Below are 17,294 nucleotides of genomic sequence, written 5' to 3'. Positions count from 1 at the left end.
ATTTATTTACTTGATAATTACGATTTGGCACTTAGGAAAAATAGTATTTAAATAAAGCAAAAGTCAATTAAAATTCTTTACATCCTTTGTGGCTATAAGGTTCAATTGTACAGATTTCTGGGTGGCATTTTCAATTGACTAAAAAACCTTTTGGTTTCCACAATTTATTAGTCCTGATATCCTTCCAAAAGTCATTTGAGATAGTTTAAGATGAAAAACCTGAATATCATTGAATCATTAAAGTGAGTAAGAGAACAGACTTGACAACAAAATGCATATAAAACTTGAAGCCAGAGTCCTATATTCCAATCTGAACACATTTATTGCCTATATGTTCTTGGTTCAGTCACTAAAACTTCCAAAGCCTCAGTTTCCTCTTTTGCTAACCAAGGTGTTGGATCAGATGACCTCCCAGGTCCACATTAGTTCTAACATCTCTATTACTTCAATGATAAAGGAAGAAAAGATGAGGAGAGTATATTTAGTTCAAGTGAAAGCAGTGTGATTTCTCTGACTAAACACAAATATTAGCTCCTAGAATCCCAGGCAAAAAAGGAAACTCTTCACTAAAAAATAAATCATGCTGATTATTGGCAGGAAGAAACATTTTAAAAGCTAATTCTTTGCAAATATATTTCAATATTACTCTGAATTACATAATAAAACCTATTCAATACAAGTTATTTTAAAAAGTATGCAGAAATAGCTACCATGCAGCCTTTTAAGTCAACCAAGAACACAATGTTAAATTGCTATTCTAAAAGGCATTTCAGCAAGAATTTTAAGTAATACAGACCAAGTTTGTAGCTTTCTGATTATTTATCTAAATGAAGAGCATAGAGAATTGAAATTAATAAATGTTTAGTAAGTTCCTAGGACTGGTTCTTTCAAATAAAAAATTCTTTGGGATATTTTGCTATCACATACATAAATATGAGATTGAGGTTGAAAGCTAGTGTCTAAAATACAGGGATTTTACATAGTTGCTTTAAATAGCAGGTGATATTAGACAAAGTTATTATTTTCTTTTGAAAATGAAAAGACTCAATTTATTCCTTGCACCAAAACTGGCCCCATACCACATCTTGATTCAAAGTGTTCTCAAAGAGTAAATGGCTGGTTTAAGATTTTTGAACAGCAGCTTCACTCGTTCTCAAATGTTCCATGAATTAATAGATTAAAGTCCCCAAACCATACATCATAACCAACAAAGATAATTTTGCTCTGAATTTTTGAGAAAACAAAATGGAGAATACATTTTACTGTTTTGTCTATCTTTACCCTGCCCACCATTCTAAAGAATATACCTATAGAATAATCGATACAGAGCTGAATGGGTTCAGATGAGAGCTGCTTAATTTAAAAAACTTGGTTGTTGATTTTGACATAAATGACAATAGTAGAGAAAACATAAGCATACTCTCTGCAAATAATAGGCATTGAATGTTAACTGAATCTGAATTCATATGAAACTTCTCTTTCTGAATGTTACTAGCCAAATTATAGTATATCCAGAATTTTTCTCATAAATAAAATCGTTATAAAGTATACCAGAGAAATTTCCTTTTCTCATTCATTCATTATTCATTCATTCATCCATTCATTGCAGAGAAGAGCAAGAATCCTGAAAATCTAGAACCATATCATATTTTAGGCACTAGTTATAAATAATGAGTCTGAGGAAAGTTTTGTTTATAACATTTAGAGTGGCATTTTCTCTGTCAAACATCTCATCCCTACCTGCATTCATTCTCCAAGTGATATTTCTATCAAAGACTCTGAAGGAGCCTATAAAGACCAGAAAGTATTTTGAAGTCATATAGTTTGACCCCCAGACATCTTCTGTCTAAGGTATCAAAGGGTGCTCAATATACTGATAAAATATCTTGCCCTTAACTTTTTCCTACCTCAATTAAAGAGAATAAAGTTTGCAATGATGAATAGAAATAAAGCGGTGAGCTGAATTCCTGCCATTTCTCCATATAGGATGGTGAGTCATTAAACTCGGGCAAAAAGTCCCTTGAGGGTAAAGTTGAGTAAATGTGTTGAAGCAATACTCACAAAGTTAACAGCTCTATAATTTAGCCAAACTAGAGGACAATAATTTTATTTTGGTAGTCAAAGTACATTGCAATTGTAGGCATGCTGGGGATATTAGATTAGAAGAGTCATTTAGAGGAAATATTTTTGTAGGATTTGGGTCTGTAACCCCATATTGGATGTAAATCACCCCAGCAGAAAAAAAAATAATCTGAGGGTTTTTTTTTCAATTTAACATATGTAAAATTATTTTTTAAAATTATCTCAATCTGAAGGAGAACACTGTGGTCTACAAATTTAGGATCAGCATCACAGAATTTTCATTCTAAGGGAGCTCACCTAACCATCAGTGCAAACTTCAAATTTGAAAATTCAGCAGCAGTATATGAAGAAATGGAGAAAAAAAATGACCATTGAAAATTTAATTCCTGAAAACTAACTAAACACCTTCTGATGCAAGAACTTTGCTATTGATCAACATTTTTAGTCTGTTCTGACTTTTCCAATCATTTAAAACTATAACACATTGAAGATACAATCCTTAAGAAATGTATGATATACTCAGCATATTTATTCAATAAATATTTATTGAATACTTATAAAATAAGTATTTGGCTAATAACTTCAGCAAAGATAAATCAGTTTCAGTTTTAGTTCTTTTTCAACTTTAAAATAAAGATGATGAGGGGGAGGGTATAGATTAAGTGGCAGAGTGCATGCTTAGCATGCATGAGGTCTTGGGTTCAATCCCCAGTACCTCCATTAAAAGAAGTAAAGTAAAAAAACCTAATTACCTCCCCGCCACGAAAAAAAAAAAAAAGAAAAAAAAAACTTTTAAAATAAAGATGATGACAATCACTGTGAAATTATCATAAGACTAAAAGACTAGAATAAGAAGTTTATAAAAAGGACCTAGTACAGTGACAGGGGTGTAGCAGGCACCCTAAATCTCTGTTACTATTCCCTGATATAGAAGTGAATGAGTACTCCTTAAATAATAATTTTGAGATGTGTTAACTACTTCAATAACCAAAGAGCTGTGAAAGGCACTTTAGATTATCACTTATATATATTTGCAATTCATCTTTATTAAGTGGCAATCTGTGTCAAACTTTTAATGCCATTATAACCTTTGAGGGTATTTTTTCAAAGAATTAGAAACCTCTAATGCTTTTTTCAGAATAAAATTACAATAATTGTATTGTTCTTAATAATGAAAAGTGAGAAATCTAAAAGCTGGTCTAACATTTAATCTCAGAATACTATTGCATACTGTATAATAAAAAGAAAAAAAAAGCTTATAAAATACTAAAGTTGTACATCAACATGTTGGGCAGTGTTTTAAATATTAGAGTCCTATACTTGAAGTAAAACCTTAAGGATCTACCTCTCCAGATGTTAAGGTATAATGTGACTGATTCCATAGACATGGATACATTTTTCTATATCAGCAAACGGGCTTTTATAATAAACTTCCTCTCAGTTAAATGCCAGCATATTGTCTTGAAGACCCATAATGTATTTATCTTTAATTATTTCATCATATCCAGAATTAAAATTCTCCATTTTCCCTGTTATACACACAATTATTAAAACTGACACCATTTTAATATCTTTTCAATTTGTATCTTCATTTATTTAAACATCATCACAGGGAACACTTAATTACACTCTATTGTTCAGGACATCACACTTACTCCAGTTGTAAGTAGCATCAGCAGAGAGACTGACATAAGCAGTATTCAGCCTGTGCCAGTGGAAGGGCTTGGGGAAGGAGGCTGAAACTTTTGCCTACTTAACCTATGTTATTTCTCTGAAATCTTTAGTGCATATTTGTTTTTGTTTTTCATACAGACAATATTTGTTACTCCTTGTGTCTTATAAAGGCATCTTTCTAAAAGGCATGCTATTTCAATGTATTTACTGTTTCTAGCATCAATTCCCTGAGTTATCTTACACAAACCATCTAATGCCTCTGCATTTGAGTTTCTCCATCAAAAAAAAAAAGATTAAGGTTTCTTGCAAACTAAACAAAAAGTCGAGAGAAAGATTAACTGAAAAATACTTCATTTTCAAAAAATGAATTGAATAATTCACTTTTTCACCATGAAAATCAGCAAATATTCATTGTCTCTTCAGTTTATGGAGCAGCAATGTCCAACTGAAATATAATATGAGCCACATACGTAACTTAAATTTTCTAACAGCCACAATTAAAATGTAAAAAAAAAGGTAAAATTTATTTAAATAATATATTATATTTAATCCAATATATCAAAAATATTATGTAAAATGTATAACAGCATGAAATTATTAAAGAGATATTTTATATTATTTTCTTTGTACTGTCTTTAAATTTCATGTGTATTTTACTCTTAAAGCACATCTTATTTTGGACTAGCCATATTTCAAGTGCTGAATAGTTTCGTGAGGCTAGTGGCTATGGTATTGGGACAGGTGTAGAGAATGTAAGCTTCCTGGAGGGAAGGACTTCACTTTGTATACCTCTCTATCTATAGGGCCTAGGATACTACTGGACAGGTATTTGTTAAACGAATTTTTCAAATTAATAATTTAGATTAGAGATGGAGTCATCAAATTTTTAGTTCTGATCAGAGGGGCATAAATATATATATATATATATTTTATATATATATATTATATATATATGTCTTGATAGTACTGGCAGAATATAAAATAAATAGGAAAATAGAAAAAAGAGTAGAGAATGAGATAATAAAAGGGAAAGAGAGAGAAAAAAAGGACAGGGAAGAAGAAAAGAAATAGTTATGGAACTGTAAAGCAGAATGCCACCAACTGTTAATGGCACTCATCATCAGTTTTTAAATGATTATTGTAACACTGTTGCATTTTAGAGAACGCAACTGAGTATCTATTATAGGTATAAATCTCAATATCTTAGTATGTTTACTACTGGTCATTTTTATTTGTAGAGATGAAATGAATTTGTTTCTTTAACCATCAACTTTTGGACTACAGGCTTACCCATATTATCAATTTCAGTCTCTTCTCCACAGTGAGTGATTTAAATTCATCTCCTTCACATGAGCAATGCAATATCCCCTTCACCACCAATTAAGGAAAACTATGGGCACCAAAATTCTATGCACTAAGTACAGTTACAATTCAGAGTTCTTTTGTTTTCTTACATCTACTTAAACATACTCTCAGGCTTGTTTGCATGATCTAGTATGAAGTCCTGAGAAAGAAGGGGAGAGGGTCCAAAGCATATTAGTAACTTGAACGGATTACATGTATCCACCTTTCCTCAAGCTCTACATCTTTTAAAAACCACAGGTAGGACAGGCTTTAAAGAATGCATTCGTAACAAATTTGGAAAATAAAAGGATCTACCAGGTGAACAGAAGCAGTAAGGAATTCCTTAGTGGGAGAAATTAGATGGGACAAAACTGAGAAAGCAACACCCACATCCTAAAAAGCACAAAAGGGGAACCTACTGGGACGATCACAGCAAGTCTTAAAAACTCAGAAACGTAAAGTCCTAGTAAACCAGCACACAAAGACAGACGACCCCCTGGGGCAAAGGTTGAGCACTATTTAAATACTTTCAGACAAATGCTAGAAGCAGTTCAACTCTTCACTCCATCTATCAGATTTTGCCTTGAGGGAAAACCACCTGGTTGGGCTCTGAAGAAAGTGCAGATCCTTCTTGGATGGGCACAGAGTCCTGAAGTCGCTCTCAGAATCTTGTATTTCACATCTTAAGCTCAGTTGGAGGGGTCGGGGAGAATTGGAGTTGGGGGAGCAGATAGAGGGAGAGTAGAGAAAGCAAGTAGAAAAGGAACCACCCTGGAGTAGCCCCAGTCAGAGAAAGACCCTGCTTATTTCGTGAAACGAGGGGATAAGAAATTTGCCTGCCTCTCAACATGAGCATTGTAAAGTGAAACAATTCTTGTTTGCTGCCAGACAACACTGAATAATTATTTTTACTTAGTGGGAATCAGGTGGTAAAATTTCCAAGATTAATTGAATTAGAAATCATGATTTATTTGTCCATGAATTTATCTAATATCTGCCTCCCAACTGGATTACAAACCCTGAAAATAAGAATGCCTGTTTTACCCACAAATTCATTAACCCAGTGCTCAATAAATATTTGTTGGAAAGAATTACTGGTACCATTATTGCCAGGTACTGTTTCCAAATTATCTAAAATCAAATGGATCAAATTAAAAGAGTAAACTTACTCTAAACAAACTATTTTTAAATATGTAAGTAATGTATGCAGTTTTTAAAGAAGTAAGATGGAGCTCAGATGTACACAGAAATAATTCTTATCCCTTTTTTTAACTGAAGTGCTTGATTAAGACTGCAAACAGCAGAAACAGAAGTATGTTAAATTGAATAGCTCTAACATGGAGGATCCCAAACTGTTCCCTTCATCTCTTCCTCTCCTTCTCCCCTCTTTCTTTTCTTCCTTCTTCTTTGCATTTCTTTTCTTCTTCCTCTTTCCTTTCCACCTTCTGCATCCTTCATCTATTTATTTTTAATTAAATATTAGGCAGAAAGTTGTTTCTAAGGAAGAATACAACACCAATTTCTCCTCAGGCATCCCAAACTCAATGCAGGAGCAAAGACCTTTCTGACAATTGCATAGATATAATCTTCTCAACAAATGAAATAAACAGACTGCTGCTTTCATATTTTCAACCCACCGCATAGTTTCCCGAAATGTAACACAATGGGAGCCAAAGCAGCAAGGTGGAGTGTATAAGAAAAAATTACTAAAACTATTCCAATTGTTAAATTTCACAAAATCAATAAATGGGCTTCTGAAAATTATTGTGAGCTAGTAAATACTGTGTCTAAAACTTACAAAAGCATTCATTAATGAAAAATTAGCTAACGACTTTTTTCCACATTCAAAGTACAGTGAAGAATTCTGGAAATATTTTGGTAAGTCTCTTCATATGGAAAGAACAATGAACAATCTAGATAATTCAGAAATTAATGAACATATATTAAAGAAATATATCCCTGTTGGACAGCAATTATTTTGATACGTTTTATGTACCAAAGTGTTCAATTTACAGTCTATGATGTATTTTTCTTCTAGTGTATGCTTAAATGTTATTGCTGACACAAAGAACTGATAAACATTTCAGATTATACCAATATAATATCACTTTACTATCAAATAGAGCAAGTGAATGATATCAAACTAGAACTCTTACAACTAACTTTGGAGAAATCAATAAATTTATTCTGCCCTTGTGGGCTAATTCTGTGACACTTATGTTTTTCCTTATATAATATGACATGTATTTTGTATACCTCAGAATATGCCAAGTGTTCCACTATCTTTCTTAGCTGCTCATTTTTTAAAAATGTCTTTATTCTTAAAAAAATTTGGGTAACATCTACCAATTTGGACACACTTTTAATTTCATTAAGTACTGTTTAATCCCTTACACTAAATCATCAAAGTGGTAAATAATGTTGAATCTCAAAATTCTGAAGCTTGAATCAGTTTACATTTGTGACTCTCTCCCCCACCCTAATTAAAACTATCTGCAACTTCCAAATCTACTTCCAGATACCTTTAGCTTAACAGAGAAAAATATACTTAAATCAGAAGGTCTTTTCCCTACAAAAATGTAAAATCACACTTTAAGATCAGTTAGCTAAATTAGATCTTTTCTTAAAATGCTGAATTTTTGAAAACACTTGAGTTATCAAATTATTTTGAAACTTAACTGAGATCAGTTTTGCCAAGAATGTTTTGAGAAGTATTGAATTGCAAATATTGTATGCAGGTTCATGTGAATAAAAAGTTTTTGAAGCTGTCTTTGTCTATCCTTGCTTCAGTTTGGTTGATTTTTAAGTTATTTTTTTTCCCCTAGTACTTTTTTTTCTTAATACATTTTCAAGGACTCTTTCTTCAAACAACATCTTTGGTGAGTTTCAGCATCCAAAGTGAATGCCAAGAGGTTTAGATCAAAGTTTGTGGTATTGTATTTTTAAAAAGTAAACAGTTAAAAATGAATTCATTTGACAAATGTGGTTATTTTGTAAATATACTTATGCATCATCAACAAAATTTCTATTATACTTAGCAGTGTAGAATGGAGAAAAAAAGAATATTAAAATAACCACAGTTTGGTGACCTCCTTTCAAGAAAGATCAACTTTTGAAACTTCTAAAAGATATTTAGTATAAACAGCTAATTAGCATATGAATTAATTTACTACTTAAGTCATTAAGAAGAAAATTAAAAGCAAGTGCCAATTAAGAATGAAAAACATTTAAGCCAACTGCTTAATTGTGATCTCCATCCAGGTCTTTTAACCCAGAAAGAGCCTTTCCCTTCCTTTACAACTTTATTATGGGTAAGTCATTATAAATCATCATCAACATTACTTCTTTCATCAATTTCCATTGTTAACAGATGTAGAGACAAAAAGTTAAAATTCTAATTGTATAATGGAGTGAGTCTGGATTAATTAACAATCCCAAATCTGTGGGAGACTTTAAGCTAATTTATTTTGTCTTTAAAAAAAAAGACTGGTTATAGCTTGAGGTACCTTTATGTACTCTGAGATTATTCAAGTCATAAAACAGGAGATTTGAGCATTACACTTTACAGGTTATACATTACACATCAAAATAAATAAATTCTAAGAATTGTAGGCAAAGATTGTTGAAAATGCTTATTAATTACAAGCCTTTATTCTTTCACTATTTGATCTTTACTTCTATTGCACAGAAGACTGCAAGAATAAAAACAGGAACACAATATTATTATACTTCTCTGATTTTCTCCATCTGTACATTCATTTTGGGATAAAATAACTCAAGAAATAATAGTGAGCAAGTCTTACATCATTTTGAGTATCTGGGTTAGAGATCTGGTTTCGCTTAATTAGGTTATTTTTAGAAAGACTAGCAATTCAAGAATGGAAACCCAACAGGTGGCTTGTAAGGAAGTTTCTAGGTAAGATATACAAAGGTATGCAGACACACATATACACACAAATACTCACAGACAAACATACAATTATTCTCACTTCTACTAACTTTCTTAAAAACAGCTTTTAAAACAGTTACATAGCAACACATAGCTTTGATTTGTTATGGATTCTATGTTGGCAAAATAAATAATATCATGCAAGAATTCTAAAAAATCTGACGTTACAGTCATGGTTTCTGAAACTATTCAGAGTTACGCAAACATCCTCCCATGTCTGGGTAGAAACCACAGTTGTTTTGATTTTCCAAATGGTCTGTGACACTTTGCCGGCTCACACACAAAGTGACACTTAGCGTTCCTTAGTACAAAATACAATGGTAAGATATCAGACATTTCATTGATATGTGGATTGTCTTTTTGAATTTGATGCCAACGGAGAAAAACATTTTATACAATACAATAAGCTTCTTGACATTACAAAGAGCTAATTATTTTCTTAATCCAATACTTGAATTCACAGGACACATGTACAATATGGAGCTAAATATAAACTTACAATCACTCAGAAAGAATTAACAGAGCAGTTGCATCATGAGATCCATCTTAATCTTTTAATAAATACATCTCCAAAAATTAATTAAATGAGGAAGTAAGAAGCCAAATATTGATTCCTACTAGTACAAATTTTAAAAGGTCCAAGAAGTTATGTGAGCTACTGACCAGAAGGATGAATAACAAACCCATGGCTTTAAATGGCAGTTATTCCTTGAGGAAATAAACTGTCTTCTTTCCTGTGTACCTCTTATTATTTTTATCTCAACAGTATCCTCATAAATCAGAGTAACTTTATTGACAAGTTTTCTTCTGTTACTTAGCGTAGGCTGATGCACTGTAATAATCTCAAGCACACACACATGTGCACACACATGAACACACTATAAGGATTTTTTTTTGGACTCTACAGAAATTTATGTTTCTTTTCAGGGAGGTGGAAACCACTTGATAGTCTAGCATCAAAGAGCATCTAACCCCCGAATTAGTCTTTAATCAACTCTGATGGCTGTGCCCTTGCAGCAAGTCCATCTGAATTTCACCCCTGCTCTTCCATCATCAATCTTCTTCAGCTTCACATTCATCAAGCTGCACAGCAAATCTCATTCACACTAAATAAGCTTCCAGGTGAATTTACTTTGGAATCCCAAATAATCCAGTGTAAATTCAAAATCACTCTTTGACAGAATTGCGCCCAGATAGCCCCTGGCATCCTGATAAAAGTGGCTTGTCAATAAATGCCCAGTGAAATTGCTTGTTTGGAATGTATGGTGTCAACTGAGAGACTAGTAGCTGAGCAAGCATCTTCCTAAAAAGAGAAATGCTTTTAAGCAGTTGAAAAACACTTGCTTTAAGTGGATGCATTTATGGTGTAAAACTATATCTCAATAAAGCTATTTTTTAATTTCAAAAAATGACTTGTTTATTATAGTAGTTTGTGAACAAATGAGACAATCATTAATCTATGTGACTCAGCTACAGGTTTGAGGAAGTTATTTGGGAGCAACTACACTGAAGATAATTGCATTAAAACCTAGAGTGTTTTTGCTCCCTTATCCATTTGTAAGATGTCCTTTATTCAATATTTTGAAAATTCTGGAGCTAATGCATTTTTCATTTTTTAAGTGTCTGAGAAAGTTTTTCTATGTTTCAATTCACATTTTGTAAGTATTTTAACATACTAAAACACCAAATATTTCAGTCATTTACCTACATTTGTTTTTATTAAATACTTTTCCCCAATGGATAACTCAACAGAGTCAAAAATGTAGATCAAAAGAATTAGAAATTCCTAGTTCTCATTGTTTTCATTTCAGAATCTTCATTTCAAGGAGCAGAGTTAAACAGCTTTATGATAAAAACTTTTACCTAAGGACATTACGTTGATCAAAAACAACATTTGATCTTTAAGTCTAAAGTAACTGTTCTCAAATGTTAACAGGTATCCAGTATATGAATTGCTTGGGCAGCTTGTTAAAAACATAGATTGTAGACCCCAAAGCCAAGAATGATGGTTTGGGACTGAGGTTGATACCCCCAAAACAGCAAGCCTAACAATCAGCTCAGGTGATTTTAATTCAAGTCGTCCTTAAAATACGTTCTGAGAAATTAGTCATTTTTTGTTTAGCAGTATATGGCCAAAATATGTATCTAGCTTTAAAAAATATAATTTCAGAGAATTCTTGGAATGGCAGACATTTCTAAATGAAAAGAACTTCAAGAGATTATCCATGTTTTACAGATGAGGGAATTTAGATCTAAAATTTAAATGTCATGTCTCAAAGCACACAGATAATCAGTGGTAAGACTAGGACCACAGCTTACTCTTTCTTGTTCCTATTCAACATTCGTGACCATGAAAAAAATGTTCCCATCTCCTGTGTCAGAATTTATACAATGTTTTAAAAACCAATTGGTGTTAAAGGACCCAAACTTCTAATAAATTCACTTTGTCTTTTGGCTTCCTTGTATTACATGGAATTTATATATCTTCAGATCCTCATCAACCCTATTTAAAGAAAAAAAAACTAATTTTGAATTGAAATTTTTTAAAAGCATACATTTTCTTAAATGTGTATTCCTCTTCACGAGGGTTCAGTCTTCTTTTAACCCAAAGATCCACATATTTACTCTACACTGAACAGTATCATTTATTAATGACTGTAGCCACTGCTTCACTCTGCCCTATTTTCTTTTAAATTTGCCAGTGAACAGAAATCAGAAATATTTAAAACGCCATTAGGCTCTTCCAGCATCCTTCTCAATTTTTTTTTTCTGTTTAGTCTCTTTTGTGCCTCTCTACAATGAAAAAAAGAAATCCTTGAATAAGGTAACATTAAAAAAAAAGTGTTTTAGCAAATATAAGCCACAATATCATTTTTGAATAATGTTCACCCTTATCTTTCAAAGTGCACATACAAGGAGCTATCTAAAAAAAGAGATATTAGTAAAACTATGGGCTTTATCCTCCCTTAAGTTAATTAACATAATGACATACTTTCATTGAATACTTAACACTTGATCCAGGTAGCCATAGGCTAAGTTTTTTATTCCATTATCATAAAATGCTATGAAGTAGGTTATTTTTATTGTTCTTAGTTTATTCAGTAAATTCACTAAACTGAGGCTCAGAAGGAATATAGCTAGTAAAGGGTATAGGAAGCACTCAAATCTAGGTCTACAGGAAAAAAAAAAATTTGTTTAATGGGTTCAACAGTCTACCAAAAACCCTGCTCCGTTTAGCCTGCATTATAAATTTAGGGTATTTCAATCTCCCTTATATAATTACTGTTGTAATCAGGCCTTTCTTTCCTTTGCTTGTTTTTGCAAAATTAGGAACACAAAATAGCATAATGAGGAATCAACTTCTTAGTCTATTGTTTATGAATCTGATATTTTTCCTCCTCAAAGGGATTATTTTGAATTAGTTATTTCTTTTCTCAAAATAAATGTTGCAAGAAATAAATAAGTTAGTCTCTATAAAAAGAGACAGAAAAAAATACCAACAAAAATTTCAGAAAGAAAAAAAAAAGGGGAATGTAACAAGATATCTTTTTTGTAAATCTGATTTTACCTAGAACATTTTGACAGGTGGAACAATACTTTTTTGGTTTGTGGGAAAACTGAAACTGACTTACTTGATCGGAGTTGAAAAGAGTTGCCTTAAACCCAAGTAGACTGATTATACTATAATAAGCAAATCTACTGAACAGAAACATGTTTTTCTAAGGTTTTGCTTAAAAGACTTTTTTCTTTTCTTTTCTTTTCTTTTTTTTTTTTGTTTTTTTTGTTTTTTTCATCATGTAAGTTTTGCCAGGATATTTCTCTCTGGAGGCTGACACTTCTGGTCTTCTTACCTACAACAGTATAGAACACAGAAGGGAAAAGCTGAAGCAAAAGATCCTCACAGCTTTGCTACTTGACGGCATTTTGCCACATGTCACGGCTAAGAAAAGCCAAGGAAACAAATTCTTGTAATTCTTCAGTGTTCTCTTTGCATCAGGGTCATGGGATTATAGACATTTCAGATTCATCTAAATTCAATAATTCTAACCATAACATCACTGTGTTCTCTGTCACCTCCAACACCTCAGGTGTTGAACTCACTACCACTCTAGGAAGCTTATTTTATGGGATGTTAATAATAATGCAATAATTAATAATATAATAATTAATAAGTCTATTGCTAGAAACTTCTTCCTCTTTTAGGGTCAAAAATCAGCTACTTGTAATAATTTGTACCTGTTATTTTCACTTCTGCCTAGCCGAACAAAATAGGTCTATTTCATTTTTTCATCCATCAGAGCCTTCGAATGATTAATAATAACAAACCAAGAGCCTCCCCACGCTTCAGATACCTCCATATGAAACATTCTCAGGCCCTTCAATTCACCTTACTTTGGATTCATTTGTTCCAGTTTGTTTGCTTATTTTTCTTATCACTGTCATTGTCATTTTTGTGTTTGTTCTCCTTTTTGCTATGTGGTTAAACTTGTTTGTTTTAAGACATGTACTTCCCCAGCTTTCTCAAAATTCCCAAGCAAGTTTAAAATGCAACCTTTCTTAATGATATCTCTGTAGTAATCCCAAGCACGTAAACCCATGTGAAGATTGAATCTAGCTATAACAGAATATATAACATGGCCAATGGTGAAACCATTTTGCATAAGTGGCATATTACTTGTCACAAGAAGCTGTGGATTTTAAATTTGAAGCATGAAAATACATTTTATCCAATATTTTCAGTTTATAATTGAGAAGACTGAAGCTCAAATGCCTGTAATTTATTGCTCAAGTAATACGCTTCCTGTTTTCTTCCAAAGATTGATTTCTGAGTCAATAAACATTAAGTTGGTATTTAGCTCTTTATGTAAACAGTGCCAGTCCTTTTCTCAAGCCTCAACATTCAACACACACTCGTCTACAGGAGCACTGAAGAACAACATTACCATGATAAATTCACTTGGAATTGCAAAGCAAGAGGCCATGAACACCATATCCTCTCATCTTCTCAAGATCTGTTTAGGAATCCCAGCACCCTCAATGTCCACTTATACAGGTGCATTGAGATTTTCCTTCAATACAGCCCCAAAGCAGTTGTTTCTGCATCCTAAGAATGCAGGTGAGCTGGTCTGAGTGAGTGAAAGTGATGGAGATGCATACTAAGGTGAGGGGCACACTTAAGGATTAATATTCAGCTGGGTGGGATGCAAAAAGGCTGATATCTTCTGATGGGGTAAATCTGCCTGGCAGATTTCCCAGTCACACATTCCTTTCTTTCTTTTGTCTTTCTTTCTTCTTCTTTTTTTCTTGTGACTGTCAGGAATTAGCCTGCCAAATTCCTTACCTACTGTCTCAGGGGAATAAAATGCAGTTTCAAGTTCAGACTCCCCTCCACCACCCTCCTTAGTAATAGTGAACAAATAAGAAATAGGGCAATTAGAAAAAATATAATCCTCCAGCCCTTCACCACTCTTGTTCTTAAAGCTGTACAGGCAAGAAAAAAGTGAAATAATTTTTAACAGTAGGAATTTGCACAGAAAAGACTAAAGGAAAATGTGTCTACATACCAGAGGAAAACAAAATTTAGGCCACCACACCCTGAGTCCCACAAGCTTGAGGGGAGGAAAAGGTAAGTCTCTAAGGGTAGGAGTGAGGATTTAAAAAAAAAAAGTTTGAGGGTTCTAACAAGGAAACAATCACTGGGATACAGAAAACCAGGACTAAAGACAAGGAAAGAAGTCATCATCTTTCTTAGGCTTTACTTTTTTTCTCTTCAACCTTTAGCCAGCCCTGGTGGGGATGGTCCTTTTTAGTCACAGATGGATGTTGTTTACCTGCCCTATAGAACATCCTGTGCTATTGTGGGAATCAAATAAAATGACTACCAAAAAGTGATGTGAAATTTGCACAGCATGGTGCCACTATATTATTATTATTATTATTATTATTATTATTATTATTATTATTATTATTATTATTACTACTACTACTACTACTATTATTATTATTTTATTTTGTTATTATTAACTCCAAAATCTTGCTCAGTAACAAAACAAAATAAATTTAGAATTCATTTTGATCTTTTGTATTTGCATTTTTATTTGTTTAAACCTAGGTATGAAAAGCAGCAATGAACTGTGTTACCAGAAATTATATCAAAAACTCCCCTTGTAGAATTTTAACATGAGATCGTTGGAATATAGTATAGACTGACATGGTAATGTAGGTGCTACTACAGATGTGTGCCTTTTTGTTCATACTCTACGTGTGCCACTTTATCACAATGCTTTACGTTTTATGTTTTATCACTGCATAATTTAACATATTAAGGCCTTATGTTTGAAGTAGTTAAAGAGCACCTAAGTTAATTAACAGATTAATCGAGGGGCTACAGCTTCACCAAGGTAATAAAGTCAAGCGAATGCTGACCAAATAAACCTGCTTCTATAGAAGTTGACAAGACCTTCACATAATCAGAATCTAATGAAATTGAAGGTACTGAACTGCTTATAGGATAGAATTTGAAATAAAAAGAACAACAAAACCTGTGTTCTTGCCAACAATTGGGCTTAATTTTCAGAATCTTTCAAGCAAAGTGAGGCATTAGAAATACCTCTAGAATTATTCAGAGTGAGCTAGATTTCTTAGTGGCATCATTTATGGAATACCAACCAAGAAATTCATTCTTCATCATTTCTCCAAAGTGCTAACAGTCAATTGACTTTGCATATCTTATAAAAATAGATACAAATATGGAGCTCTGCCTTCTTGTGGTTGACAGTTGAAAAAGAACTGTCTAATGAATAGGGAATAATGCAATATTTTTGTATGATGCTCATTTATAGGTGCCACAGGACAGATCCAACATATATGGTCCTCCTTTCCAAGTAGGAGTCATTATCTAATTAATAACTCTGAGCTCTGGAACTTGAGTCCTTATACATATATGTGAAGTACTAGAATATAGCCGTAAAATTATAGCCAGTCTTTTGTGATGAGGCAGGAACTGAAGAATGGACTGGTTTAGAATCTGACAGAACTAACTCAGGGTCTAGACTTGTGATTTGGGGCAAATAACCTCACCAATCTGAGTTCCCGTCTCCTTATATGCCTAACAGGGATAGTAGATTCTTACATGGTGTTAATGTGAGGATTACTTGTGGCAACAAAGGAAAAGCATTTGTCATAATTTCAGTGACCTAATAGATACTCAATAAACTATCTTCCTCTTAAAATCCAGACCTCCTAATAAACCGAAAAGAAAAACACACATAGAAAAACACCATCACACACACAATTTTAAAAACATCTTTTTAAGTGATTATTAAGTGTCTTCTAGAATATTAATCTTCAACTAACTCAACAGCTCTTTTAATGCACACACATTTTAGAACTCATATCACATTCACTGCATGCCAGTTAACCATCAGGGAAGAGTTTATTAGATGAAAATAAGTCTGTTGTAAAAGATTTCCTTGCAATTACTTCACTGCCATTATCCTGGATACACGCTTATGGAGCTTTTCAAATTAATATGCTTAGATTACTGAGCAAGTAATCAAGCGGTGGAATTCTATGAGGAACCCAATTACTAAAGAAAATGATTACTCAAGCATTTGAGAAATCGGGGCTACATCTAATTTTGAATAGTGGATCATTATTGACATTATGGAAGCATTCAGTACAAACACTTGGACATGTAGCACCAGAATAGGGTATCACTTTACATACACATGGTAAACAGAACGAGCCGCTTGCTAACATCTCTGTTAAATGTCATTCTGCCTAGTTGAAAAAGAAATAATATCAATCTTGAAATCAGTCCTTTAAAAAAAAAATAGGGAGCTGATTGCTTGAGTGAATAAAAAATTGGATTGTTAACTCACATTTAAAATAAACAATTCTAATTTTTCTGCTCGAGACAGAATAATCTTTTGCAGCCTGCAAATACTTATTCAATGAACGCAAATGTAAGAATTGCTTTCCACATATTACCATGGTAGAAACTACTTAAATACTTTCGTTATTACATTTTCATCATTCCACCACCAAAAGGTCCTCTTTTGACTGAATATGTACCATCCGTGTGCCATGTTTTCACTCATTTAATAATTTTTAATCATAATTTTTTTCTCCAAATTAGCCATCATCCTAACTGAACCCAGTTGCTTTTAATGAAAATTATTTTTCTAATTCTTATTTTTATCTAAGAGTTAAAGCAAAGACTAATTTACAAATTTTGCTATAG

The 17,294-nt window shown here is 32.7% G+C and overlaps 1 protein-coding gene across 6 annotated transcripts in view; it reads right to left on the bottom strand.

The window, feature by feature from the left end:
- ERBB4 (erb-b2 receptor tyrosine kinase 4) overlaps positions 1–17,294 on the bottom strand; it is a 982,069-nt gene that overhangs the window by 773,988 nt on the left and 190,787 nt on the right. The gene's annotated exons all lie outside the window — the stretch shown is intronic.

The sequence above is a fragment of the Camelus ferus genome, chromosome 5, assembly GCF_009834535.1.
Source record: "Camelus ferus isolate YT-003-E chromosome 5, BCGSAC_Cfer_1.0, whole genome shotgun sequence".
Taxonomy (NCBI): domain Eukaryota; kingdom Metazoa; phylum Chordata; class Mammalia; order Artiodactyla; family Camelidae; genus Camelus; species Camelus ferus.
Note: the sequence above shows the minus strand (reverse complement) of the source record. Positions and strands in the feature narration are given on the sequence as shown.